This window comes from Kogia breviceps, chromosome 5 (genome assembly GCF_026419965.1).
Source record: "Kogia breviceps isolate mKogBre1 chromosome 5, mKogBre1 haplotype 1, whole genome shotgun sequence".
Taxonomy (NCBI): domain Eukaryota; kingdom Metazoa; phylum Chordata; class Mammalia; order Artiodactyla; family Physeteridae; genus Kogia; species Kogia breviceps.
In genome coordinates this window covers 40,120,343-40,147,833 of record NC_081314.1, presented here as the reverse complement: position 1 = coordinate 40,147,833, position 27,491 = coordinate 40,120,343, and the positions used below count along the sequence as shown (strand labels likewise).

At 46.6% G+C, this 27,491-nt stretch overlaps 1 protein-coding gene across 2 annotated transcripts in view; it reads right to left on the bottom strand.

The window, feature by feature from the left end:
* Window positions 1–25,097, bottom strand: part of LRRC3B (leucine rich repeat containing 3B) — a 98,711-nt gene extending 73,614 nt beyond the window's left edge. The window contains exon 1 of one of the 2 annotated variants that reach the window (XM_059065585.2): window positions 25,016–25,097. The gene's annotated coding sequence lies outside the window, so the exon portion shown is untranslated. Of the gene's footprint in view, window positions 1–22,733; window positions 22,821–25,015 lie in introns of those variants that run through there. The other variant, XM_059065584.2, reaches the window with a different exon arrangement.
* Window positions 25,098–27,491: the final 2,394 nt, after the last annotated feature.

Sequence of the window (27,491 nt, the reverse complement as noted above, 5' to 3'; positions counted from 1 at the left end):
TGCTTCAAATTCCTCCGAGTTTCATTTGAAACTCCTGCTAATGAGATGTATCAGGAGTTAAGGCATGTGTCAGAAATACCAGATCTTTACAGAAAATGCTGCAAGAATATGAAGAGTATGCCTTAGTTTGGGGCAACGGGAAAGGGGTGCTTCCATGGGAGGGAAGACTGAACGATGTGTTATTTGCATAGAGTTTTATAACTTCTAAAGTCCTCTCAGAAACCTCGTACCATCTGACCTTCAGACTGGCTCCACGAGGCTCCTCCACCTCGCAAGGAGTCCCCCGTAACTCCCATGCAACTAATATTTAGTGAGCAACTAGTATATGCCAGGGAGGGGCTGGTGCACCCACAGTAGTCAAGGCTACTGCTCCCACAGAGCTCAGGGTGAAAAGATCATAAAAACCAGCAAAAGAAGCATCAAGATAACTTAGGAGAGGGAGAGAAGCCATAAGGAAAACCCATCAGGGTAATGTGTTGGTGTGATCGAGGATAGGAGCTGCTCTGAGTGGTGACGTCTGAGCTGAGAGCTAAGCATGGGAAGGAAGGCCAGCAGACTGGCCGGGGCTGAGCGGGTGGATGGTGAAAGGTGGGTGGGAATGTGAGCCACCAGGCATAAAGAAAGAAGCCGGTGGGGGGGTGGAGGGGAGGGAAGCAGGTTCATGTCTGCTGAGTGTTTACTCTGGGCCAGGCCTCAAGCCAAGTTCACAGTTGTAAGTGGAGGGGCTGGACCTCGGACGAGGTTCTTGGACTCCAGATCCTTTATGTGTTGTGCTATGGCCCACACCCTGCCATCCCGAAGGCCAGCTCTGGTTCACCTAGGTGGTAACGGGAAATAAAGGAATACAGATATCTTGAATCCTACGTAGGATCTTTTTTACCTGCCAGCCTATCTCCTGAGTGATTTTATATGAGGGACATAATTTTGGCCTGAGTTTTAAAAATTGGAATTTCTCTAATACTAAGGAATACTGTCTTCACTTCCTGTCCTTGGTGGCCTCCGGGCTACAGAATCAGCTGACTGGTTCTATGCTCTGGGATAAATTCGAGCACTGCAGATAGAATATAATTATCAGATGAAACTGAAAAGGTGGCTGAAAAGGAAAAAATAAAACATATTTAATGCCTCCAGGAAATGAATCTCAATGGATCTTGCTTGGTGCTACAAGGAGAATGTCATATAGTTCTTTTCCTCCACCCTCCTTTACGCAAGTTTGAATAATCTCTCTGTCACCGCTTTTACATGAACTTGAATTGCTTTAGAAACCTGTCATAGTGAATTAGCAAAAGCAGTTAGTAATTCAGAGGGGTGCCAGTGCGGCGTTCCTGAAAACTGCTGGTTTGAAGACTTCCTGCAGCATTATTCGGGGACAATAACTCACTTTCATCACCATGTGTCAGTGTGAGCAAACGACGGGCTTTCTGTGGTTTTTAGATTTAACTTCCTTAAAAGTCCATCATAAAGATGAAAAGTGCACAGAGAACATCCGCCTTCATCAAACAAGAGAACGAGGAAACGAGCACACCCTGCAGTCACTTGGCATGGATAAACCAGAGGAACAGACCCCATGGCAGCCCGGCAGGAACTCAGGTTTCAGAAGATCCTTGACTTTCACATCAAGGGCAAACGTGAAGTCTGGCGGAATGAGGAGTCAATAACAGAGACATGTAAAATAAAACATTTTTCCTCGTGAGCTTGATGATGGGTCACCTCCTTGGAGAAGGCTTCATGTCATGACTATCCTGTCACACCTGCCTCGTCACTCTCTGTCCTGTTACCCTCATGATTGTCTTTTTCTTTACAAGACTTAGCAATTTTTGAAATCACCCAGTCCATCTCATTCCTTGCTTAGCTACTTCTATCCCTCCCACCTAGAGCACAATTTCCATGAGAAGCAGGGTCTCAAAGGTCTTCCATGAGCCCCGAGGAACAATGCCTGGAGCATGGAAGTCCTTGATGAGTATTTAGTGAAGGACTTCTGAATTCACAAAATTCTTATTATACCAGAGGCTATTCTGTACGTAACAGTGTTGTTTGATCAGCGGTCATAGTAAAGCCTGTGCAAACTAGAATCCAGGCAGTCACCCTGAACCACCCTTGGCTCTGCTGATCAGAGACCAACAATGTCTAACGGTTACTCAGAGGAGGGAATCTTAGCTGTGGAGCAGCTGTAGGTCTATGCACTATGGAAGCACGTTCCTTAGTGAAACCGTGCACAAGCCCCTGTTTCCTTGTCTTTTGAAGTAAAAGGCTGAATCGAGAGTTAATGATGGGAAACGTGAAGATGGAGAAACAAAGAATAGTTGTTGGTCTGGGGAACTGGTAACGCTTTAGACTATAAATCCGCCACTTCGCAGAGTCACCGAACTCCCAGTTCCCTGAAAGCTATGGATAAAGGCCTGACACATCTTCCTAAGTTGTTTGTACAGGAAGCAGAACCCACCAGATGAAAACTGCTGACTGCAAGAACAGAGACCCCAGACTGGTTGAAACCAGAAGGTCAATGATTCTTGAAACTTCACCTTGATGCCAACCAGTCTGAGAACTGGGTACAAGCTAATCACGCACCTACAGCCCCCTCCCTCCCACTGCCTTTAAAACCCCTTCCGTGAAAGCCACTGGGGAGCTCAGGTCTTTGGAACAAGAGCTGCCTGTTCTCCTTGCTTGGTGCCTGCAATAAATGCTGTACTTTCTTCACCACAACCTGGTGTCAGTAGGTTGGATTTACTGTGTGCGGGGGAGTGGACCCAAGTTTGGTTTGGTAACAGTAGTAAGCTCTAGAAACTGTTATTCACATTCTCAACACTTATGTCTTGATCTACTTGATGAAAGTCTTAGATTATCGCTGAGATTTCTCTACTTCACAAAGTCTAATAGTTTCTGCAACTTTTTATTTTGAAAAAAATTTAAGTCTGAATCTATGAAAAGGGTACAAGAGTTGCACAATGGGCACTTTGGATGAGCCAATTGTTAATTTTCTGTCACACTTGCTTTCCCTCTCCTTGCACATATGTGAGTGTGTATGTGTTAGGGTATGCATGTATGTCTATGTATATGGGCAGGTATGTCTATGTCTATGTATGTGCATAAGTGTGTCTTTGTATCTATGTGTATTTGGGCATGCATGTCTACATGTCCATGTCTATGTGTGTGCATAAGTGTGTCTCTGTGTGTATATGGGCATGTATGTCTGCATGTCTATGTCTGTACGTACACGTGTGTTTTTGTGTGTATGTATCTGCGTGTGTATATGGGCATTATGTATGCATGTGGGTATATGTGAATGTATGTATATTTTGGCTTGAACTACTTGAGAGTTAGTTGTAGACATTAATGTACTTCATCCCTTAGTACTTCACCATGAGTCCCCTAAGACCAAGAATAGTCCCCTATATGACGATTATCACACTTGGGAAATTTAAAATCGATAATTCTATTCTTGTCTAATAAGCAGTTGATTTTCAAATTTCCCAAAGTGTCCCAACATGTCCTTTATAACTTCTTATTTTTTGATCCAGGGTCCAATCAAGGATCACGCATTATATTTAGTTGTCAAACCTCTAGTTTCCTTTAGTCTAGAATGGTCCCCAAGCCATGGCTTTCTTTTTGCTTGTTTTGGAGAGGCGTGGTGTTTCTGACATTGCCATTTTTCTAGAGTACAGGGTCAGTCGTTTTACAGAATTTCCCTTCATTTTAATTTGCCTGATTCTTTCCCTTAGTTAAATCCAGGTTAAAATCTAACATTTTAAGTACCTAACATGACAAATATAAAGTAGATATAAAAAGCTCAGGTCCCCAGAAGGAATTTTTAGGCTGAAATATCAAATCCATGAAAAATAAAAACACTTCCAACACAGGTATCAGGATCAGGGATCACCTGATAAGACCATCTCCTTTTCTGAATTTGTTAAAAGCCTCATTAATATGATTAAGTTAATGTTACTCACATATTAGTCACTCACATTCTACCTTCAAGAATTTTGCTACAGAGTTTCCCTGGTGGCACAGTGGTTAAGAATCCACCTGCCAATGCAGGGGACACAGGTTCGAGCCCTGGTCCGGGAAGATCCCACATGCTGTGAAGCAACTAAGCCCGTGTGCCACAACTACTGAGCCTGAGCTCTAGAGCGTGTGAGCCACAACTACTGAGCCCGTGTGCCACAACTACTGAAGCCTGGGCGCCTAGAGCCCGTGCTCCGCAACAAGAGAAGCCACTGCAATGAGAAGCCCGCGCACCACAACGAAGAGCAGCCCCCACTCGTCGCAACTAGAGAAAGCCCGCACGCAGCAACAAAGACCCAACGCAGCCAAAAATAAATAAATAAATAAATAAATTTTTTAAAAAAGAATTTTGTACATTCAAGTTTTTCCTGCATTAGCATTTATGCAATCTTTTTAAAATTCAATTTACTTATTTAAACTCTTTCTTAGCCTATGAAATAATACCAATATAAATGGTTTTGCTATGCTTGCTCTATTTTTCTATACTATCAAAGTATACATAAATACCATCTGTGCACATCTAAAACCACCTCCCATTGCACACTTGGGGAATCACTGAGCAGAGTAGGGTCAAACTGCTCTGTGTGCACACGTGTGTGGACAGAAGTAGCACAAAAGGCTTTCTCAAGGACTAAGGAAACAAGAGGGGGCTAGGTTGCCAGGCCAAGCAGGGGACCACATTCAAACCAATGACAAGACCTGCAGCTCCTGAGAGACACAGCTGCTGTCCCTTGACACCAGATGGATTGCTTCTCTGTTCATTTCCCAACCCCTCAGCAGGTGAGATTGAAAACGGGGCCAGGAAAACATTACTTGAGCAAATGCTGACACTGATGGAATCGCTGTGTCCTCCAGAAGATCACTTTGTGGCCTGTAAAATACCAGGATTGGATCACACGATTCCTACGTTTCACACCCTCTACGTTTCCCAGACAAGGAGCTCGAGACCCTGAGATGCCTAGTGGGTTGTCCAGGGTCACACTGGGAGTTGGTGGTAAACCAAGACCTTCATCCACAGTTTCAGATGCCCAGGTCAGTTCATTTCATCCCCCAGAATTCCCCATGCAGCTCCCTGAGCCTATATAGCTATTTATATATAAAACCATACACACCATATACATATATAAAACCATATTTATACGCATATATATAGAACACACGTATACACGTACACATATACACATGCGCACACACACTTACATTGTGTAAAACCACGTTATGGCTTCCTGAGTGCCTTGTGAATGCTCTTTCACCACAAATGCATTCAGTCCCAAAGAGAAGGGCATTCCCCAAACCTCAACTCTTGTCATCTTTGCTACTCACCAAACAGCCTTCTCTCCCTGTATCCCTGCATACATGAACCACGCAGCCTGGAAGGCTTTCAGGAACTCTGCCCATCCTAAAAGATACATTCCTGCCAATGTATAATCATACCATAGAAGGCAGCTTTAGACCTGCAGACAATTACTTTAGGGCTGGACCTGACACCTCCCTTCCCCCTCAGCTGTGATCCTGAGGAACAGAGGCCTGGCCAGCTCAGGGCTGGATACAGCAGCTAGTGGATCTCCATTGACCCAGGACATCCTCAGAGCCTCTCCCCTCTTTCATCCCCATATCCACGTGGTTGGTTCTGTGGCATCTGTCTCCTTAGCATCTCTCCCTCACCCTCCCTTCTCATCCCTGCTGATACACCTTGATGCAGGCCCTCCCTCACCTCTCCTGACACTGTTACGAGGTCTCCTCCCCGTATCCTGGTCATACTGCCTGCTCTCCAAGACACCCTCCTCACCAATGGCTCTCAAAACATGGTCCAGGGACTCCTGGGGGGTTCCTGAGGCCCTTCCCAGGGACCGATGAGGATAAGATTCTTTCCATAATTCTGTAGATATGACTTGACTCCAGTTATGATATAGAATATTTCCATAATACCACAGACACGACACTAAAGACATGACTTGTCTTTTCTACTCTTCACTTATCACAAGTGGACTAGGGTTTTCCACCATGGGCTATCACAACAGAATGAACATAGAAGCAGATGTGGGAATCAGGTATTAATGCGATGTGCAGAAACGTAACATGATGCCACTCTCCTCACTGAATTTTTGTTTTGGAAAATAAATTATTTTTCACAAAAAATTGTTTTTATGTTAACACAAAATGTGCTTACTATTGTTATTTTTAATAAATTAGCAAACTTTAAAAAAATTTCTCAGTATTAACTTCTAATTTCACATATTTGGTAAATATGGATAATATAACCCATGTAAACAAAAACTCTTTGGGATCCTCCATCATGGTTGAGAGTCTAAAATGTTTCTGATGCTAGAAATTTGAGAACCACTGCCTGAGTTATTCTCGTAAAGAAAATTCATTTATCAGGTCACGCCTCCAATGTATAAGCCATTGCTATCCAGAGGTAAAGTCCTTATGGATTTAGCAGGGCCCTTGAGGCTGGACATCCCACCCATCACCCCACTCCCTCCTGCATGGAGCCAACCCCAGCAGAGCAGTCCCAAGGAGCTGCAGTGACTTTGCTTTGTTTGGCCTTGTTTGGCCAGAGTTCCCTTGCCTGTGGGTTTCAAGTGAAGGTCAACCAGAGCAGAAATCTGTGTGAACCATAGCAGTGGAAGTGAAGCCACAGCATCAGACTGGACAGCTCTGTGGCATGTGCAGTTGGGGAATATTATGAACAACAAGATACAAAAAGACCTAAAAAAAAATCCCCAAAAGCCACTGCCACTTCTGAAGAGCCAGGAGCAAAAGCAGGGCACTGTGCATGCCCCCTGCACACCACACCACCAAAAGGGGGTGGGCATACCACCTAAGCCACACCTCTGGCCCGACCCCTGGACACGCCCCTCTCTCACCCCATATAAGGAACCAGCCCCCCCCCTCCCCCCCTCCCCCCTTCCCCCCCCTCCCCCCCCCACCCCGGTCGGGGAGCAAGCAAGGGAAGCTGTTACTTGTTCTCACTCCCCTCTGCTGCAGCAGGGGCCCCAGTAAAGCCTTGCCTGGATTTCTTGTCTGGCCTCTGATCAATTTCTACTGATTAAGGAGGCCAAGAACCGTGGTTGGTAGCAGGTCTCTGAAGCCCTTTTGAAGCCATTCTCATCAACTCCCGAGCCAGGTGCATATATGACTCTTGTCTTCTTCGTGTCCTCAAGGTGCCCAGCACATATATGTGGCGCTCCACCTGTAGTGCTTTATGACCTCAGTTTTCCATAAATCTGCCTCTCCCTCCTACGTCTACAAGCTCTCTGCAGTCAGAGACAGGATCTCACGATCTATATTTTTCTTTCCCCAGTCCCTGGAACAAATGCATATTCGTTAAATAACCCTAACACAGAGGAGGTAGAAGAAATATGGCAAGTGGGTTTCTAAAGGTCAGACATTGGGGAAGGGTGAATGAGAAAGGATGGAATTGAAGAATTCCAAATTTCTAAGCAGGAAGGTCTGCATAAGGTTTGTTTGTTTGTTTGTTTACATCTTTATTGGAGTATAATTGCTTTACAATGGTGTGTTCCTTGCTGCTGTATAACAAAGTGAATCAGCTGTGTGTATACATATATCCCCATATCCCCTCCCTCTTGTGTCTCCCTCCCACCCCTATAGGTGGTCACAATGCATAAGGTTTAAAGTCTTTAAACTTTAGTAGGCATAATAATTACTTGGGGAGCTTGTTAAAAATGCCAATTCCTAGTGTCACACCTTCAGATATTCTGATTTAGCTGGTTTGGGGCAGGGCCTACAACTCTTCAGTTTAAGGAGACACAGGGCCTTCTGATGAAGAGGGTCCTCAGAACACACATTATGAACCACCAGCAAAAAGAATATGTGGGAGGAAGGATGCTTAGGTCAGCAGTTCTTAAATTAAGCTGTCTGAGTCACCTGGTGGGGGAAGGTAGGGAGAGCAAGGAAGACTGGATAAAAACGCAGTTTCCTGGGCTCCACCCCAATTTTTCAGAATCAGAATCAGAGGTACTGGACATCCAGTGGGGCTCAGAGTCAGAAAACTGTACTCTCAGTCTTGAGAACCTGGGGCAGAGGCATGAGGTTCCTGTCTTCAGCTAATCACCTACCCTGAACCCTGAACCCTGAACCTTCCTTCTAGGAGGCAGAAGCCATAGGATGCCCCTGGATGGAGGGGATCAATAGTCCTAAGAAAAGACCCTTTTGCGGGTGGGGGCATGTCATATGAAAGATTCTAAAGAAAAGATCAGGAGCTTCTGGAAAAATACTGGATTAACAAAAAGACTAATAGGACTGATTCACAGAAAGGACGGACAACTGCAAAGACAAGCCTCTCTCCATAAATCTGCCAATGAGTTTTGTTTTGTTTTTGTTTTTTGCGGTACGTGGGCCTCTCACTGTTGTGGCCTCTCCCGTTGCGGAGCACAGGCTCCGGACGCGCAGGCTCAGCGGTCATGGCTCACGGGCCCAGCTGCTCCGCGGCATGTGGGATCTTCCCGGACCGGGGCACGAACCCGTGTCCCCTGCATCGGCAGGCGGACTCTCAACCACTGCGCCATCAGGGAAGCCCTGCCAATGAGTTTTGACTGTCTGCTTGGTGCCTATGGATTTCTCTCCAGTGGTGTCCCATACAGTTTTTTTTTTAAAATTTTTATTGGAGTATAGTTAATTTACAGTGTTGTATTAGTTTCCGGTGTACAGCAAAGTGAATCAGTTATACATGTACATATATCCACTTTTTTTAGATTCTTTTCCCATATAGGCCATTACAGAGTATTGAGTAGAGTTCCCTGTGCTATATAGTAGGTCCTACTGTATATATAGCCCCATACAGTCTTGACCTGCGCCATCCAGTACGGTAACCAGCAGTCACGTGTGGCCACTCAGCCCTGGAAATGGGCCTGCAAGACTGAGAAGCTAAAGGTTGAATTTTAATTGTGATTTATTTAAAGTTTAAAAACGAATACTCATTCAGTTATTGGAAAATGTTTAAGTATATTTGCTACAACTTGGATATGTAAATCTGATTTTTCAACAGTACATTTTATGAAATCTAAATATAGGTCAAGTGTTTCTGATGAAAATTCAGTGTCCAAAGTGCAATGTGCTGCGGGTATAAAATACACACGAGATTTCAAAGACTCAGTGTGAAAAATATTTAATAAATTTTAATTTGGTTTTAAGTTTAAATGATACTTTTGCAGATACTGGGTTAAGTAAAATATATTATTCAAACTAATTTCACCTTTTTCTTTTTACATGTATGGTGTAGCTAGTGGAAAGCTGAAATTGCATATTTTACAAGTGTAGTGTAGCTACCTGTGAAATTGCATAGGTAGCTAGCATTATGCTTCTGCTGGACAGTGCCGTTCTAGTCAAGACTGTGTAAACTGTCTTAGTGTCACTGTCACAATTCAATGACACTTAGTGACACTGCATATTGTCACTCAATATTTTGAAACCGTCTTGGAACGTTACTCTATAGAGTGAAGTGAATGTGTAAAGTTGTCACCCCAGAGGACCAAAGGCTGACTCCAAAGATGCTATCATTTTAGAAACACAGTCTTTTCTGGATCTCCCTACCCCACCTCTACCTGTGATGGAGCAGCCTTCAGGGTAGCTGGTGAGTTCTCTCTGAAAAGAAACTTTGGGATTTTCAAGTCCCACTCTGGTGTCTACACACCTTGATCACCCTCTGCATTCAACAGCCTTACTTCAAACAACTTTGGCTTATTTCAAACCACCCCCAAACGGTTTAAGAATTAACACTGATGAAAATATTCAAAATATTATACTCCCTGCTCTCAAAGAAGACCCAACACTATTTTAGATCCAATCAATGGCGTGTCTCTCTGCAGGGACCAGTTATGAGGCCAGCCACACTCCTTAGCCATGTTTGTTAAATAAACTACCAAACAGAAAATGACACTCTTTTATAATCCCTTCTAATGGGTCTCATCCATCTGAAAACTGCTTTGTTTGTTATCAGGTGTTTACTCACACCTTGAGACAGAGGTTTTTAACTCAGGGTCCATGCCCTATCCCTCCCTATATTGTGGCCATAGCTAGAATACAAGGGATCCACAACCGTGGAAGGTCTTTTCTGATTTTTTTTCTCCACTGATCTCCAACTGGAATTTAGCATTTCCTTCAAATTTCAAGGCAAGCAACAAACTACATTAGTATTATTGGTACCTGTGACATGAGCAGTAAAAAAATCACAGCTTTTTTCCACATGACAACACAGTTGTTCCAGAAATCCTGAAATATCGTTTATGTGCATCATAACTTTATGGTAGTTAATTCTTCCTGACTATAGCCCCTCATACTATACAGAGGCAACTCTTAGTCAATTTCTAATCTGGTCATTGTTCAGCTACAAAACAGGGAAGGTGCATTCTCCACCTAGTGACCAGACAACTAGGATGCTTTCTAGTCTTACGTATCTACACTTGCTTGTCCTTCATGAATACGTGGGAAGAAATCAGCTATTTAAATTATTTGTTAGAGTTTCACAAAACTGGACCGTTCAAATGAGAACTTTTTAATTCTTCATAAGTTAACACTGTCTTTTGAAATATGAGAGGCATGTGGGCTGCAGGTCTATAACAGGCAAGTTCAGACACATCTGATGGTTAAGCTAACTATTAAAGTGTGTTACTTAAAGTAATTTTAAAAATATTGTTGACAGATTGGGCAGTGATATAGGTCACGCATATATTTGTAAGCTCTGTGAAAATCATTGTGTTTGTGTATTTTTTTTTTTGTTCTTTGTAATCCTACATAATTTAATTTTTTTTTTTTTTTGTGGTACACAGGCCTCTCACTGCTGTGGCCTCTCCTATTGTGGAGCACAGGCTCCGGACACGCAGGCTCCACAGCCATGGCTCACAGGCCCAGCTGCTCCGCGGCATGTGGGATCTTCTCGGACCGGGGCATGAACCCGTGTCCCCTGCATGGGCAGGCAGACTCTCAACCACTGCGCCACCAGGGAAGCCCAATCCTACACACTTTTTACATTTAAAAATTTTTTTACATTTTATTTAAACAAATTAAAAATATTAATTTTAATATTAATATTTATTAATATTAAACATTTTATTTAAACCAATATTAATTTGTTTAAATAAAGTTTTTAAAAAATAAGAAGAGATACATAGGTTTCACTAGACTGCCAAAAGGATACATAGCAGGTTGTTATGGTTAAACTCGCCTGACTTAAGCATTACATTATTAATCCAGGACTCTGAATATCCATGTTTTTTAACTAGAGGCACCTGTATCTAGTAGAGTCCACAACGTTACCTAGTGCTGTCAGGTAACACTCACACTGCTTACTCCACCCACAAGTGAGTAGCAAAAAGTCTCTGTATTTCTGTCTCTATTCTTGTCAGCACACAGAAAAGGTGGAGAAAGGAACATGGCTTCTTAAAGAAGTAATGGTGCACAGCTTCACCTGAGAAAGCTCTGGAAGCTGATGAAGACTTAGAGTTTTTGGAGCTGGGGAGGCAAACAGTAACTACCTAGTAACTCAATAAAATGCCATTAATTTTCCTGAGAAACCAGTTGGCTCTTCCACCTTCAATATGAAAAGTGAATTAAAATTTTACCTGTTATTTCCAAAGCTATTTCCCTCCATCCATCGAGTACAACACAAATGTATATTTAGATACAGTACAGCCCTTGCCAATTAAAAAGAAAGTTATGCAGGGTAGTAGTAAAACCAGGCTAGGCAGAAGAAAGTGACACGTATGGGAGGCCCACATTTCTCAGCACTGTTGTCCCAACATTCAGAAAACACCCCTGGCATAAAAACAACGCTGTCACTTTTAGAAATTTTATTCTGTTTTTTTTTTTAAACACCAAAACCAAGATTCAGCCACAATTTAACACTGTCAATACTTATTCTTCATTATACAACTGGCACGCCAACTGTTACCTAAGCGCGTCAGACTCTTCAAATCCCACACCCACACACTCTTAACTCATCTGCACCCAGATATGAATAAAGATGAATAGCATCTTGAGGAAACAGTATCTCCATTCTCAAATTGCAAAAGCCATGGAGCAAAGTCCTCCTAGTGTCTGAAGGCTCTCTCAGAGGAACAAAAAAGACCCCGAAAGCCACGATTTTGTCAGAAAAAAATCACTTCCTTCTATGGCAACCTGCCCATTGGGTATTTAAAATGAAAAAGGACCTCACAAGTCCTTTCCAATGTTGAGGTTCTATGACTCGTTTATAAAGAAATGACTTTTCTTTGTTATTTTACTAAAATTAAGTTAATTATGTTTTTTGGGTAGGCCAGCAGCTCAACTCAGCAACTCTTTATGGAGAATTGCTCCAGGACACCCTATGTGGGGTGAACTAGTAAAAAGTTCAGGGTGTTAACAGCTTCTCCTCTAAAAGAATTTATGTTGCCTTCATCTCCAAACCACAGTTGCAGGAAATTTCCAACACTCAAATTAACTGTTTTCTAAATGTTTGTTTATAAATTGGATGTTTCCCACCCCATTCACTAGTGTTTGCTCATTCTTTCATTCAACAAGAAGTTACTGAGTGCCTACTAAGTGCCAGGCTGGTGGTAAGCGTCAGATACCATGGTATGAAAAAGGCACATCTTTGCCCAGATATGTTTCACAAGGTGGCTAGGTGCCAGGCTAAATTACAATAATCTCCTATATTAGTCATCTCAGGCTGCCTGTTAATTTTGCTATAAATTCCATAGACCTGGTGCAACAGGAATTTATTTCTCTCAGTTCTAGTGACTGGAGTCCAAGATCAAGGTGCCAGCATGGTCAGGGTCTGATGAGGGCCCTCTCCTTGGGTTACAGAAGGCCATGCTCTTGCTGTATCCTGATGTGGCCTTTCCTGGGTATGTGTGCCTGGAAAAGAGGAAGCAAGCTCTCCGGTGTCTGGCCCTACCCTCCTCACCTCACCCAAACCTAATCACCTCCCAAAGGCCCCGTCTCTAAACACCATCACACTAGGCGTTAGGCCTTCAACACCTCCTTCACAGCACATGTGCTATCTGACCCATAATGTTAACTCAATAAACTTAAGTGTTTCAAATCCACCTCAGAAGAGTAGGACCTTGGTTTCTCTGGGGTTTGGTTCCTGAAGTGGTTGGTATGGGACAGAACCCCAGACACCAACAGGGGGTGAGAGCTACAGCAGCACCAGACACCTCAGTCCTGAGGGCCCAGGGGGCTTAGGGCTTGGAAGCGAGTGAGACAGACTCTGAAGCTCAGATCAGCTCCTGGAGCAGAGATGGAAGGAGCTCTGCAGTGAGGCCAGAATCCAGATCTGATGTGCTTTTGTAAGTCAGGTGTCCTTACTCCAAGGCCTGCCTGCAACTCCGAAGCTTCTCATGATCAAGTTCAATCAGGCAATACAAAGAAACAAATACAGATAACCCAAAATCAGAGTAACACCAGGATTCAATGTATTATCATCACAAAGCTGCCATTACAGAGTGCTTTTCATCAAGCCTGATGAAGCAGGCTGGTGGCGTAGCCACCTCTCTACTTTACGGAAGCCAGCATCCACCAAGCTCCCTCAACTAGAAATAATTCCACTCTTCTAAGGTTTGACCATTTTCTTAAAACCTGCTCTATCGGGCTTCCCTGGTGGCGCAGTGGTTGGGAGTCCGCCTGCCGATGCAGGGAACGCGGGTTTGTGCCCTGGTCCGGGAGGATCCCACGTGCCGCGGAGCGGCTGGGCCCGTGAGCCGTGGCCGCTGGGCCTGCGCGTTCGGAGCCTGTGCTCCGCAGGGGGAGAGGCCGCAGCAGTGAGAGGCCCGCGTACCACAAAAAAAACAAAAACAAAAACAAAAACAAAAAACAAAAAAACCCCTGCTCTATCAAAGCCAGCCTGGAATGGAAAGGACTCAAAAGAGGGGAAATTTCACAAACGTTTAAGTGCAGATCTTGACAGGACCCCGACTAACACCTGGTGCAGCTGACTGCTTCTCAGACAATCTCCCCCGCCTCGAAGGAACAATCAACACACACCACATAGAAGTTGAGTGCACCTTTTCCCCAGGATCTTAAATCCAAGCAGAATCAATAGCTCTCAGCGGGATCTGTGACATCCAGCCTTCCAAAGTAGAATGTCAAGCTCCTTGTGATGTTTTTAACAGAATGAAGGGGGAAAAAATACTCCTACATTTCTCTTCCCCCATCTATTGTTAAAATTAAAAAGGCAGGTAAGGCTTTCCGGGTATCTTTGGGTGACTGAGATCAGTCTTGGGCTGTACTGAGTGGACATCTCTGCCACAGACTGTGGGGTCTGGGAAAAATTCTAACACGTGTCGGGTTCTTTGCAAGGGCTTTTATCTCCATAAGCCAAAAGGTTCTTTGGGGCAAGGCCGTTTGGCAGAAAACCAGGGCTCCGAGACCTTGAGGCACTCTCACCTGTGGGCCACACAGCGCCCAGCAGAACCACATTCGAAGTCAGGTATTCAACCGCAGACCTTATCCTGGCACAGCTTGAGGACCTAGAATCCCATTCTCCCACAGGAGACTGGATACAGCCTCTGGATAGGCTTTGTTTTGTTAATTTTGTTTATTTTTTAATTGAATGAGTTCTACCATTAACCATTAGGAGCTTTCGAAGACAAATCTGGATGTCTGACATTTTTTTGGCAAATCCGAAGCTCAGACCCGCACTGCTGCAGGCAACAGAAAGGCAGAGCTAAGAGGAGACTGCAGCTGACTTCCCTGTGGATGTTACCACAACCCAGGTATGATCAGAGCCCCTCTCCCTCCACGCTCTCACGCTAAGCTACACAGAAACTTAATAGACCATGCTCTTCCCTCTTGTGTGTAGGTGTTCATGTGGCTCTCCTCCTCCTGAGATGCCCCTGTCTGTCTTGCCAGTTTGGTGGGTTTTTGCCATCAGTCTTTCAGGATTCAGTTTAAATGCCCCTGGATCCATGAAGTCCATTCTGATATGCCTGGAAGAACTAACCAGGCTTTGCTCAAGGCTCTTAAACATTGTCTTGTGCTTGTTTTGTTGAACCTCTCTTCCTATGTGCAATATTCAGTGCCCGGTACATAGCAAGCGATCCATAATGTTGTGATCAATACTAGAAACAAAGACTTTTAAATAGTACTTATCATATACTATTCACAGTACCTTATATGTATTAACTCATTTAAGCCTCACAATGACCAATGATTATACCCATTTTACGTACAGAAAACTGAGGCTTGTTAAAAGTTAGGAAATTCTGCCAGATTCACTCACTCAACTCTGAAGTGGTGGAAGAGGGATGAGAATGGAGTCTGGCAACCTCTGGATGAGGAGGTGGATGGACACTGAGAAGGAAGAGAGGGAGGGAAAGAAGAAGGGAAAGCAAGAGAGAAGGAAAGAAAGACAGATGAGCTGTCAGGAGTCAGGAAGAGCAGGTGGAGAGATGGGAAAGAGAAGCTTTTGTGGCAGGAAGTGCACGTCTTTGGGCGAGGCAGGGGCAGTGGTTCGTGCTAGTCAGCTTCAACAGGAGACTCTCTGGGAAAACAGCACTGCTTTATAATGCCTGTCAGTTTCTGTGTTGTAGATGCCCCTGCCGTAGCTGATTTCAGGCTGCCCTGTGGTATCACCAAGGGCAGAGCTTCAGAGAAGAAATGAGAAGCCTTGTCACTACTAACTAGTACTAACACACCAGCTCGAACACACCAGGGCGTAGGTGTGCCCAGGAAAATGACAGATGGAGAGACAGGCAGGACCAGGTGACGAAGGACCTATTAAACCATCATAAGGATGTCATCCTCCTGGAGACGACCAGGAGTAACTGAAAAGTTTTTAGCAGGGAGTGACGTGATTACATGGTTATAAAGAGTTAGACACAGATGAAAACACAGTCAAAATTTTAGGAACTCCTCCATCTTTCCTGAGCGATTATTATTGTTGCAGAAGGAAAGTTATCAGTTGGTCCACTCCTTTCCTACTCTATCTCTTTGCCTCCCGGCTACTCTTCGCTCCACCTTCCCACTCCCATCATCTCACTCTAGTCACAGACCCTAAGGATGGCAGAGTGTCTCCATCTGTCATTGTTGGATCTGTGGTGCGTAAGGTCCGGAAGCCCTAAGCAAGAAGGTGAGCCTGGACCCGCTTAAAGAGGAAGGCCAGCGAATGGAGTATAAATAAAACAATGCCCTTGCAGACCACCGCGCTGGAAGGGGCTTTAGAAACCATCTGGTTTCCAAGCATCCTCTGTCTGAGGAAGGACAGCAGAGGGCAGTCATCCTAACCAGCCCATCACCACCAAGCTGGTTGCCCGGCTCCTGATCCAATACTCTGCATGCACATAGAGACAAGGTTCCTGAGATGCTGCATCCCCCCTGCAGAGTCAAAGCCTTTCTTAGAAGAGACTTTTTTTTTCTACTAAGCAGGTTCCACTTCACCAGTCGGTACAGACGATGCACGGTGATCCCCAGGCTCAGGGACCTGCTGTCATCTTCCCCCAGCACAGGACAATATGAGCCACGTGCTTAGGGAACACTCCGTGACCTCAGTCCGTCTCCGTCTCTCGAGGCCTTATGATCCAGTTTAAGAATTCTCCAGATCCTGGCCTCTTCCCATGGGTCTCCATCCACCTGCCCGCACTGAGACCACTTCCTGATAAGTAAGAAGTGGGTAGGGACAGGAAGTGAACCTTGAAAAGCCATTGTGGCAGCTCTGCTTTGAAAAAAAAAAAAAAAAAAAAAAACTGTTGGGAGAAGTTGAAACTTTGGGCTGAAATGCACTGTAGTCTAATAATTCAACCTCGCTTCAGGAGAAATTGGCTGAGGTTTCAGGACATGTGGCCAAGGCAGCCAGTGGGAAATGAAATGCAGGCCAGTGTTCACCCAGCCAGGAGCCAGAAGCTGCGGCTGCTCCAAGGAAGCCCATTTTCCAGTTTTCACAAAGGCATCCCATCGCCCGGCTGTGGCCCTGACATGTGGCTTTTTTCAGCTAGAGTAGTTCTCTATCAGCATCTACAAGGGTGACCCCTAGGAACAGGGCTGATGATGCCAATTCCTTGGGCCAGAGAAGTGAAAACTGATCTGGGAAAAGAGACCCCAAGGAGGTCTCCACAGCTGAGGGACCCTGTGCTACAATTTGCCTGGGCCCATCCCAATTCACACCCACTTCTCAGAGGAACAACTATAGTCCCTTTCATTGTCAAAAGTATCCCGGTCATCAATGATATGGTCACCCCAGTCGCAGACCTCCAAGGCATCTATCAACAGGATTCAAGCAATCCATGAACCCCAATGGGACAAAAGTGATGAATTTGTTGACTAATGTTGAACTACAATTTAGCATTTCACTCTATTACAAATACAGGCCACAAACCTTAAGCACAGTACCGGGACCGGTGATGTTGCCACACAAACATACAGATGGGGTGTTTTCCTATCACGGTGCAGGTCTGCAGGCACCCACAGCAGCATTATACTTATCTCACTGGTCCACCATCAGATCTTATTGTACGTCCACTAGTAGGTCACAATGGTTTATACAGCTCGTGTTATAATCTTATGTATTGCAATTTATATATCTAAACACATCGTTCTAGGGTCCCTAAATGTGTCAAGACTGCCAAAAGGGCACCATGGCATAAATAAGATTAAGAGCCCTTGGCCTGGTGATGGAGAAGCCACATTAACCAAGGACAGGGAGTGTGGGAAAAACAGCCTGGCCTCTGGCTGAGGTCTCAGCCTGCCTTTGGGTTGATCTAGACCTTGAGGAATTATTTAGGTGCATTATTAATAACTTGTACACCTCTTCTTCAGGCCTTTATCACACCCATTAGCTTTCTTCATCTTCTCTTATTTTTATGCCTTTTTTCCTTATCCTTTGGGTTTGGCTTTTACCAAGTATCTCTCTCAGTCTTCCTGTATTCACCGCTGGGCCCTCTTCCTTTGGGTGGTCCGTTTCCCCTGATGCTTGCCCCTCCTACCCCCTTTCTCTCCTACCAACCTCCCTCCTCCACTGCTTCTCTGTGGCCTCTCTCCTGGGCCTCCTGACCTGGCTGGCTCTCAGCCATCCCTCTCTCATGAGTTTTGTAGCAGATGCTTTGAGCACCAAGAGTCTACATTATACCTTTCGTTAGGGAAGGGTATTAATTTTGTTGGTAGGAAGTGTTTTTGAGAAGCAACTAAAAAACAGACCGACCACCCAAATAAATGACTACAAAACACTCCATGGCAGGAGATGATGCAACTTTGCCAACCCAAGCTTAAATATAATATGTAGAAAGGATGGGAAACATTCCTGCTTGGTAATTGCTCATGACCAGATATCTAGGGAAGGTCAGCAAGCTGGACCAGGATTCTTCTCAGAGCATAAATTCCCAGTGTAGCCAAGGAAGGGATACTGCTTAGTCACTGCTACCAGGGTGAGCCCTCTGTATGCAGGCCTATGCAAGGACTGCTTTTCTAGACCAGAACTGAGGTTAAAAAACTAGAGGAGAAGCCAGGACTTTTGCGCTTTAGTTCTGGACAAATATACAAGTGCCCTGTACCTTCTTCCTGCTACTACCAGGGGACATATTTGTCCAGCAGTCTCTGCCAGCAAGGTACTGATTATTTACATGCAGAATGAAAATTCTATCAGTGACCTAAAAAAAAAGGAATAAGAAGAAAGAAAGAAAGAAGAGAAGGAAATCAATCTAAATTTGTATTATTTCATACTTGAGAATGACTCACAATATTTTATTTTTTATATTTGTTTTCTATTTTACTTCTAATAAAAGGCACAGGGCTTCCCTGGTGGCGCCGTGGTTAAGAATCTGCCTGCTAACGCGGGGGACACGGGTTCCATCCCTGGTCCGGGAAGATCCCACATTATGCAGAGCAACTAAGCCCGTGCCCCACAACTGCTGAGCCTGCGCTCTAGAACCCAGGAGCCACAACTACTGAGCCCACGTGTCACGACTACTGAAGCCCGCGTGCCTAGAGCCCGTGCTCTGCAACAAGAGAAGCCACCGCAATGAGAAGCACGTGCATTGCAATGAAGAGTAGCCCCCGCTCACAGCAACTAAAAGCCCGTGCGCAGAAACGAAGACCCAGCACAGCCAAAAATAAATAAATAAAATAAAAATTTTTAAAAGGCATAAATCCTTTTTCAAAAACTGTCACTGGACAAGTATTAAATTAAAAAGCAGCTCAGAGAGCTTAGGAGAAATTGAAACCATAAATTTTATAAACTTAACTATCTGTTAATTTATCCTCTGAAAGAGAAAGATCTTGTTTTTATCCGAGTGGTTCTTTTTCGATATGTATTCTTTTTTTTTTTTTTTTTTTTTGCAGAACGCAGGCCTCTCACTGTTGTGGCCTCTCCCGTTGAGGAGCACAGGCTCCAGACAGGCAGGCTCAGCGGCCATGGCTCGCAGGTCCAGCCGCTCCGCGGCATGAGGGATCTTCCCAGACCGGGGAACGAACCCGTGTCCCCTGCATCGGCAGGCGGACTCTCAACCACTGCGCCACCAGGGAAGCCCTTTTTTTTTTTTTTTTTTTAAATGAATTATACAGCCCTTACTCTTAGCTTATTCACTTTGGGAAAATATGTTCCAGGCCTGTCAGCTCTTGAGAAGGTTGCAGACTTCATTCTTATATCAAATGGTCACTTCATATGTCATGTTGTGATGTATTAATTCACCAGGTTTTTACAAAGCACAGGTAGGTAGATACTAGTATGGCAGGTACAAGGGCTGCCATCATGGTTCCCGATCACTTGTAGAATAAAGCTCATGGAAGCCACAATCTGAAGATAAAATACTAACGCTATTAATCCTATGGATTATTCAAATCTAAACATAGATTAAGATATTATGTTTTTATTTAAAATAAAATCCATGAGGGAATAGCTTCTCAGGTTCTACTTGCTTATGTTTTCTTTTTCTTTTCTTCTCCCTGCTGTCCTCTTCAAATTCCACAGATCCTTATTATTTGGCTTCTCTTGTTATTAAAAATTGGTCAAGTTCAGATGCTCTGGTTCTTGATTCTGTTTTAAGTATCTCACCAAAATCAAAAATTTTATCAATACTTCTTACTCTGTATTGCATACAAATATTTATTCATTGTGTTCTGAATAAAAAGGGTTTTTTTGATAACCTTTTCCCAGAGCCTGTTGCTTGCTAATAATTGCTATTCTGTCAACAAACGTGTATTTATATGATTTAAGATAAATATACCCCCAACGAATTGCCCCATTAGAAGTGTTATGTGGGTCACACAGGAATGAGTAAGTAAGTAAGTAGAGGGGGTATGGACCACACACATGGGGTAAGAATACAGCTAACTCCCTGTCACCCCTGAAAAGCTAGTAATTGGAAACCAGGATGTCTGCCCAGGTGCAAAAGAATTCTTCTTCCTGAGGTTCGCAAAACACAAACCATTTCTCTGGGATGTTGTCACATCTGATTTCAATACCACATCTTTTATTCTCTAACACTGCAGTAATCCAACTAAAGCAGTATCCCCACCTTCGGAATATCACCCTTCTGTGATGATCTGAGGTTCAGGGCTCTCCCTGAGGACTGGGGCATCTGTGCATATTTTCCCCTCCTTATATAAAAACAATATGCGTTTCTAATGAATTCTCTAGAAAGTGAATGCTTCCCCTGAGATAAATGAGGATGCACTGAGGACGCTGGGATTCAGATCAGTCAACCCAACACAGATGGTGGACTGAGGAGGTGGGTAGGAGGGGAAGCAGGGGGAAGGACAGCATCTCTCAGTGCAGGCTCTCCGGGGTCATCTCTGCCACCCCAAGGCCCTTCATCAGCCAAGACTCCTTTCCATCCCCCTCATCCTCACCTCTTCCTCCTTCACCCCAAAACCCCACTCATCACTGCCCAAGGGCCTCCGTCCTGGGTTAGCACAGCATCAGGGATGGAAATCTTGTTCCAGGTGACATATAAGGCACCAAATTTCCACCCTCCGCCTGTAACCCTTAGCTACCGCCCACCCCCCAAACACACACACACACACACACACACAATGTGACTCTGAGAAACAGCCTTTCCCAATTCCACTCCCTGTTTACCGACTTTTTGTTGGTTCAGCTCCAGGGGAAGAACATCCTAGTATTGTAGCTACAGAGAAAAGACATGGGATGCTCTTAGAAACCAGAATTCTGTCCTACAAGAATGCCTAGGGGCATATGGAATCCCTAAACTGCTAGAGAAAGTGCCCTTTGTTAAAGGGACTCAGCGAGTGAGAAAAGGACAAAGAATTATTTTCCCCTTTCTGAGCCTCAAGTGTGTCCACTAGAAAGATGTGATTTTGCCTCAAATTGACATCGGCCTAAAGTTTAACCCAATGGTCAGAAATCCCGAAAAAATAACACCAAATCATCTCATTGGATGCAAAAGGATTTTTCCCTCTGAGGTCCAACATTTTCTTATTTTCACAAATAATTGGGTTTGGGGCAGGACAGAGCCACTCAACTTGACAGAAGGACTTGGCTAAAATGGTTGAGAATCCATTAAATATTATTTAGAATCATCTAAAGGGTTGCATGGTTAGTTAATCTTTTATTGGAAGGCTTATCAGTAGCATACTGCAATGTTTGGCAAAAGACACACATTTGTGGTGGTTTATCCACTATATGATAGCGGCTTTTTCTGGTTATGCAGATGGAGGCATTTATGAGAAATTAGCAAAATGGTCTACTTTTTAAATAAACAAGCGTTTCCCTAATTAAATTTTCATGAATTAATTTTAAGATGCTGAAAAACAGCCACAGTGAACCTAATCTATACATGCATAAACAGAGCTTATTTTGACCATGGGTCAGAAGACAGTGGTTCTAGTACTAGTGGTACCAGAAACACACTGCGTGGCCTTGACCACATCAAGAAGGACCCTCCCGGCTTCTGGATTGGGAAGGGTGATATCTGAGCCGACTCTAATATTCTGTGATTTGGTCACTAGAAAGGGACTCATTTGCAGAATACTGTGTCTACAGTGTGTGTCCCTAGACACACACTGCTCACATTCGGATCCCCCTTCCATTTCTCCTCACGTTTACAAAGGGAATGTCCTCCAAAAGATTCAGAAAAGAAATCCAGTGCCAGCAGCCAATTCCCTAAATCTGTTTCCGGTCCAGGATCCCATCCTCTGGAGGTGGGCCCTATGGGGCTCTGAGGGGGGATATGCACCATTGGTCTCCCCGGGGTCACAGCTACAGGGGCCTCCAGGGCAAGGATGCCAGCATGGCCTGGGGTTTGAGTAGAAAACGGGGGGGCCTCATCCATGCTTCCCTGGGACAAAGGTTCTTTGGTACCAAATGGGGTTCAAAGAAGGGGACACACCAGTGTTCTCTACCCACAAGCCTAACCAGTCCCACCACTTACTGGCTGGGTGAGAATGAGCAAAGAAATTAATTTCTCCCTAGCTTAGTTTCCCCACCAATAAAATGGGAGTAATAGCTACCTTCCAGGGTTGTTGTGAGGACTAGTGCCCATGAGTGAAATCTTTGAGCCTGGCACAGAGTAAATGAGAGTGCTGATGGTTATTATTACTACCTGTCTCCCCAGAATAGCTCAGCAACCTGAAAAAAAAAAAAAAAAAAAAAAAAAACCTGCCTTGGTGTGGATTTTAAGTCTTCCTTCAAGAGTTGCCAAGGGACACGTTCCAACCTACTTCTACAGGCAAAGCAAGTGGCCCGAGCACAAAACCGGGCGACAAGCACCCAGAAAGAATCAGGTCCTGGGGTGTCCAAAGTTCAGTGGTGCCAAGTCAGGGACTTAATCCTGGGATCCTACCTCGGTTATCCAGGGAATTCGGAGGAGGCCAACGCTCTATCGCTCTCGACGCCTGGCCTGGGAGGGTGTGGAGTTTGCGCTCAGCAGGTGCAACCCAGCCTGTTCCAAGGCCATCCCCTGTCCGCTGCCTGGGGGCTGGAGCTTGCTGTGGGGAGACAGGGAGCTCGCGGCTGCAGCGGGGGCCCGGATGGGAGTGACCGAACTCAGGATTCCTCCGGAGCCCTGGCCAGTCGATGTCTCTTCCGGAAGGGTCTGGCCAGGGCGTAGGGCCCAGAAAAGGGGACTGCGCTGAGCTCTGCTTTCTCCCAGCTCGGGTCCGGAGAGCAGATGTCCGCAGGGCAACCGCAGAGCCGGTGGCGCCCCTCAAAGCCTGCACGTGGGAGAGCTGCACAGGAAGGACCAGAGGGATTTACCGGGCTCCTGACCCACGCAACCTCCAAATTCGCCTCCTATGGAGCCAGGAGGAACCAACCGGGAATTGGATTCTCAACCCAAGGCGCCCCTTTGAGAGGGGCGTGCACCTCCTCAGAGAGAGAAGGGTTAAATGAGGTGCTTCCAGGCCTTTGACAGCCCGGGGTGTTCCCCGCCAGCATCAGTGGATCCCAGGGACTGCCCTTGCCTCGCCACAGCGGTCTAGGCCCCCTTCCAGATTGCTGGGGTGCAAAGGAGGAAAGCGCCTAGCCTTTCCGCTTCCGCCAAAGCGTCTGCAACAACCAGAGGATCTACCTGCGGGGCTGAGAGGTGGGCAGACGCACCTCTGCCTGGGGCCCCGGGTCTGGGAGCCAGGCCTCCCCTTACCCGATGCCCACACTCCTTAGCCCAGCGCCCTGCGTTTCGCCGCACGCCCTCCAGTGCCGCGCTCCCGAGCCTCCCGGGCGTCTGGGGCTCCCCGGGTCCCTCGCTCCGCCCAGGTGCGAGGTGGGGAGGGGCGGGAGAGGGGGGCGGGGGCTCCCACTGCAGCCTCCGCCCCCTGCGCTGTCCTCCAACCAGTTGGGACCGAGGTCTACTCGCCAGGCGCTGGGACTCTCCCAACCCAGCGCCCAAGCCTGCCGCCGGAGTACCGGAATCCCCTTCCCACCCTGCGGCCGTGGAAACATCCCTAACTCCCCGGCGCGGGGCAGGGAGAGTGGGCGTGGGAAGTGGAAGGGTGTGGAAGCCGGTGTCGGAGAAAGGAAGGGACACGGGGGTCCTCTTCGAGCAGGGAAAAGCTCCCCTGGTCCCTGATCTGACCACTCAGTCACCGCCCAAGATGCCACCGTACACAGAATCGGGAGGTCTGTTTCTCCCGGGGAGAAAGGTCGCCCCATCCCAGGCACCCAGAAGCCTGCCTTCCCAAGGCCGCCGGGGCCCGGCATTCCAGGGCTCGGGTCTGCCCCTCTGAGTTTCTCAGGTATCAACCCCTCCGCCATCTGTCTGTACGCACCCGGCCCCCCGCCCCGCGCCAGGCTCAAATTCCTTTTCCTCCATGTCTGAAGGCGGCCCGGGGCCGGCCCCTCGCCCCCTTTAGCAGAGCCTTTTGGTCCCACCCTCAACCACATCCGTCCCCATCCTCAGCTTCCTCCCCCGCCTCACCAGCACCCCGTCCCTCCCCTAACCACTTACTTCACCCACCCGCAGCTGCACTTGCCTTCCCACGGCGCACAGCCTCGAGCTACTCCAGGGGGTTCATTCCCGAGCTGGAGGCGGCAAATGGAAGAGCGGGCCGACTCCCGCCGCGCCGGACGGAGCCCCAGGGGCGGGGGCAGCCTTCCCCCACGTCCCACCTATACTACCTCTCCATCTCCGCTCCCACTAAAGCCCTACAGGCAGGATCCGCCCCGCTGGGTCCCCAACCCTCGCCTCTCTAGCGGGAGCTGCAGGGAGCGAAAAGTCGACTGGCAAGAACGCACGGAGAAACAGGCAGATGCCTAGGGCGAGGGGAGGTTCGGGGTGAGGTGGGGGGAGGAGTGGGGGAAGGGCGCAAGCGAGAACTGGACACGCAACTTGCACCGCACTGGCTGAGCACCACACAGGGAGGGGGCACAAAAGTTTGTGCAGACTGTTGCACTGCAGCCAGCGGCACGCGAGCAAAGAGGGTAGACCACCCACCCCCGCCCCCAACTCTTCAGGAGGGGGTCTCTCCAAGGATCTGCGCCAGGGAACCGGGCGGGAGGGGTGGTTGGACAAGGCTCAGAAATGGGGTGATAGTTGTCCTCTACCGGTGCCGGGAGGGATGGCCTACGCGCCCGGGCCGAGGGGACGATGCCGCGCTTTGCGAAAAGCAACAGGCGGCTGCACCTTACCTTGCGCCGGTCCGCGGCCGGGGTGGCTGCTCCATCCTCGCAGCGCAGGGAGCACTGCCAGAGCCGTAGCAGCCGCCGTCCCCACCCGACTGCCAGCGGGGCTGCCGGCCTCGGACCCGGCCGGCCGGGTGGGCTGGTTCTCCCGCGGCGGCTGCGGCGTTGGTGCGCGGGACGCGGCCGGTGCGTGGCTGGGCCGCTATCCTCCCGCGCCTCCGCCGAGAGAGGGTGCGGCCCCGGGCGGCCGCGCCGGGAGAAACCGCTGGGCTCCCGCCGCTGCGGCGGCCGCTGCAGACCCTGCGCCGGGCTCCGAGCCTCGCCGGAGGAGGAGACAAAGCCGGGAGGGGGCGAAGCGCCGCTCGCCCAGAAACGCTCGGCTCAGTCGCTAGAGGGGAATCGTCTCCAGCCCCGGGCCGGAGAGGAGGGAGGAGGGGACTGCAAAAGCTGCAGGGGACGAACGTGACCGCCGGGGCCAGCCTCGGCGGTGCGGGCGCCGCTCTCCCGCCTCCCGGGCGGTGGTCCGGGATGGAGAGAGAGGGCGGGGGCTGGGCGATTGCTACGGGGGGAGGGAGCTGAAGTGGGAGTGTTCGCTTGGCCCACCGCCTTCGCCGCCCTCCCTCCGCCCCCCAGGCCCCCCCGCCACCCGGCAGAGCTCCACTCTCAGGGTACTCCGGGCCGATGCTTTCTCCTGCTTTCCTAACTCTGGAGATCGGAGATGAACCGAGCTGGCAGAGGCAGCATAACGTGCTGATGGGGGGATGGTCCTCTAACGGGGAAAAAGGCTGATGCATGAAATCCTTTGGACAAACGATTGCTTACTGGGTGCTAAGTATTGCACTAGGCGATTTTGCGGTAGGATGAATAAAGTGGGATACCCCCGCCCCGAAGACTACAAGATGAGACCCCGGAATGGTCCCCTGCAGCTCCTGAAGCCCAAAGTTTTGGGACTGAGTCCTGGATCCTGAGCCCTACCCCCAACCAGTCCAGTTTCCCAAAGCAGAGGAGGTGTGAGAAATTTCAATTTTTCCTTCCTCTTCCAGGATGACTTTGAACGTGCAGCCGAAATGGAGTCTATATGTCCCCGAAGAAAGTGTGTGCAAGATTAAATCAAATTATTGATTTTCATAATGTTATTGTTTCATGATTTCAATTCTTTATCAGATCTACACCAAAAGAAGAAAAAAAAAAAAAAAAAGGTCCAGAGGACCTGGCCTTGCCACAGTCTACAGATACCACTTTCTTTTCCACCCCTATCCTCATCCCCTCACCAGGTAGAATTAATCTTTCCCTCCTCTTTGCCGTCACAGTTGTATTTGCCAATCATTTGCAGAATTTACATACTTTTTATAGATTTTTTTAATAGATTTCTATTGCTTCACTGACTGTATTTTTTTTTCCACTGCAACATCCAGCAATGTTTTGTGTCTAATGGGTAGCGTACTCAAGGAAAGCTTAACCAGCAGAAGGTCACTTTCTCCTTCAAACATAGCTAAATCCCAGTGTCTCTAAAATTAAAGGGACTCAGCGATGAAATTTTTCAGAGTTTGGGTGGAAAAGAAGACACAGAAAGTTAAACTCACAGCCCCTATGACCTAGAAATGTAACACTATTTAATTCATTTTTGTTTCTAAACAATCTTCTTCTCCCACTGACGACCCCACCTCTGTTTGTGGAATTTCCAAAGGCCAAGAAAACCAAGCTGTTGCACAACTGCATATGGCAAGTGGTATATACTCAACTGCCAAAACCTAGAGCAAACCCATTCCAGGTGGAGAAGGACCAGAAAATTTTTATCATTTTGTAACCTGTGTCAAGTATGTTGGAATCCTGCCAAGATTTCCTCATTTCCCCATGAGTCTCTCTTATTCTAGATGCATTTTTTAACTGTTAGAGCAGTATTTCATTGCTGACTGTTTATGCTTTTTGGTTTAGGGCTATTTTAAATCATTCTTTTCTGTCTCCACTTTCTATGAATTATAGGACAGATACCCCAGACCAGGTATGTACTGTGAAAAAGGTCCATAATGTGTAGGAGATTAGAAAAAAAAAAAAGACTCCTAAGATATTTTCTATTTCCAAGATGATACTGAGATAGGAAAGGTTGTAGGTTTGTTTATTTGGGTTGTTTTGTTTTGTTTTAAATGAATTCACAGATAAATAAATGGCAGGTGTGTAATTTGGTAAAGGGAAACTTTACTATTGAAAGCATAAAATGTTTGTAAGTCATTGTCCCGATGACTCTATTTCTAGAAATTCATCCTCAGGAAGTCATTAAGGATGTACAACAAGATTTATCTACAAGGGTATTTATTGCCATTGTTTATATTGATACTAGTAGAACATTAAAAACAAACAAAACCAAACTCAAATGTCTTAACAAGAGAGAAATGGTTAAATATTTTGAAGAACTATAAATGGAGTATTAGTCAGAAATTCAACTGTTGTTGTAGTGGATAGGTGAATATTGTCAGGAATGATG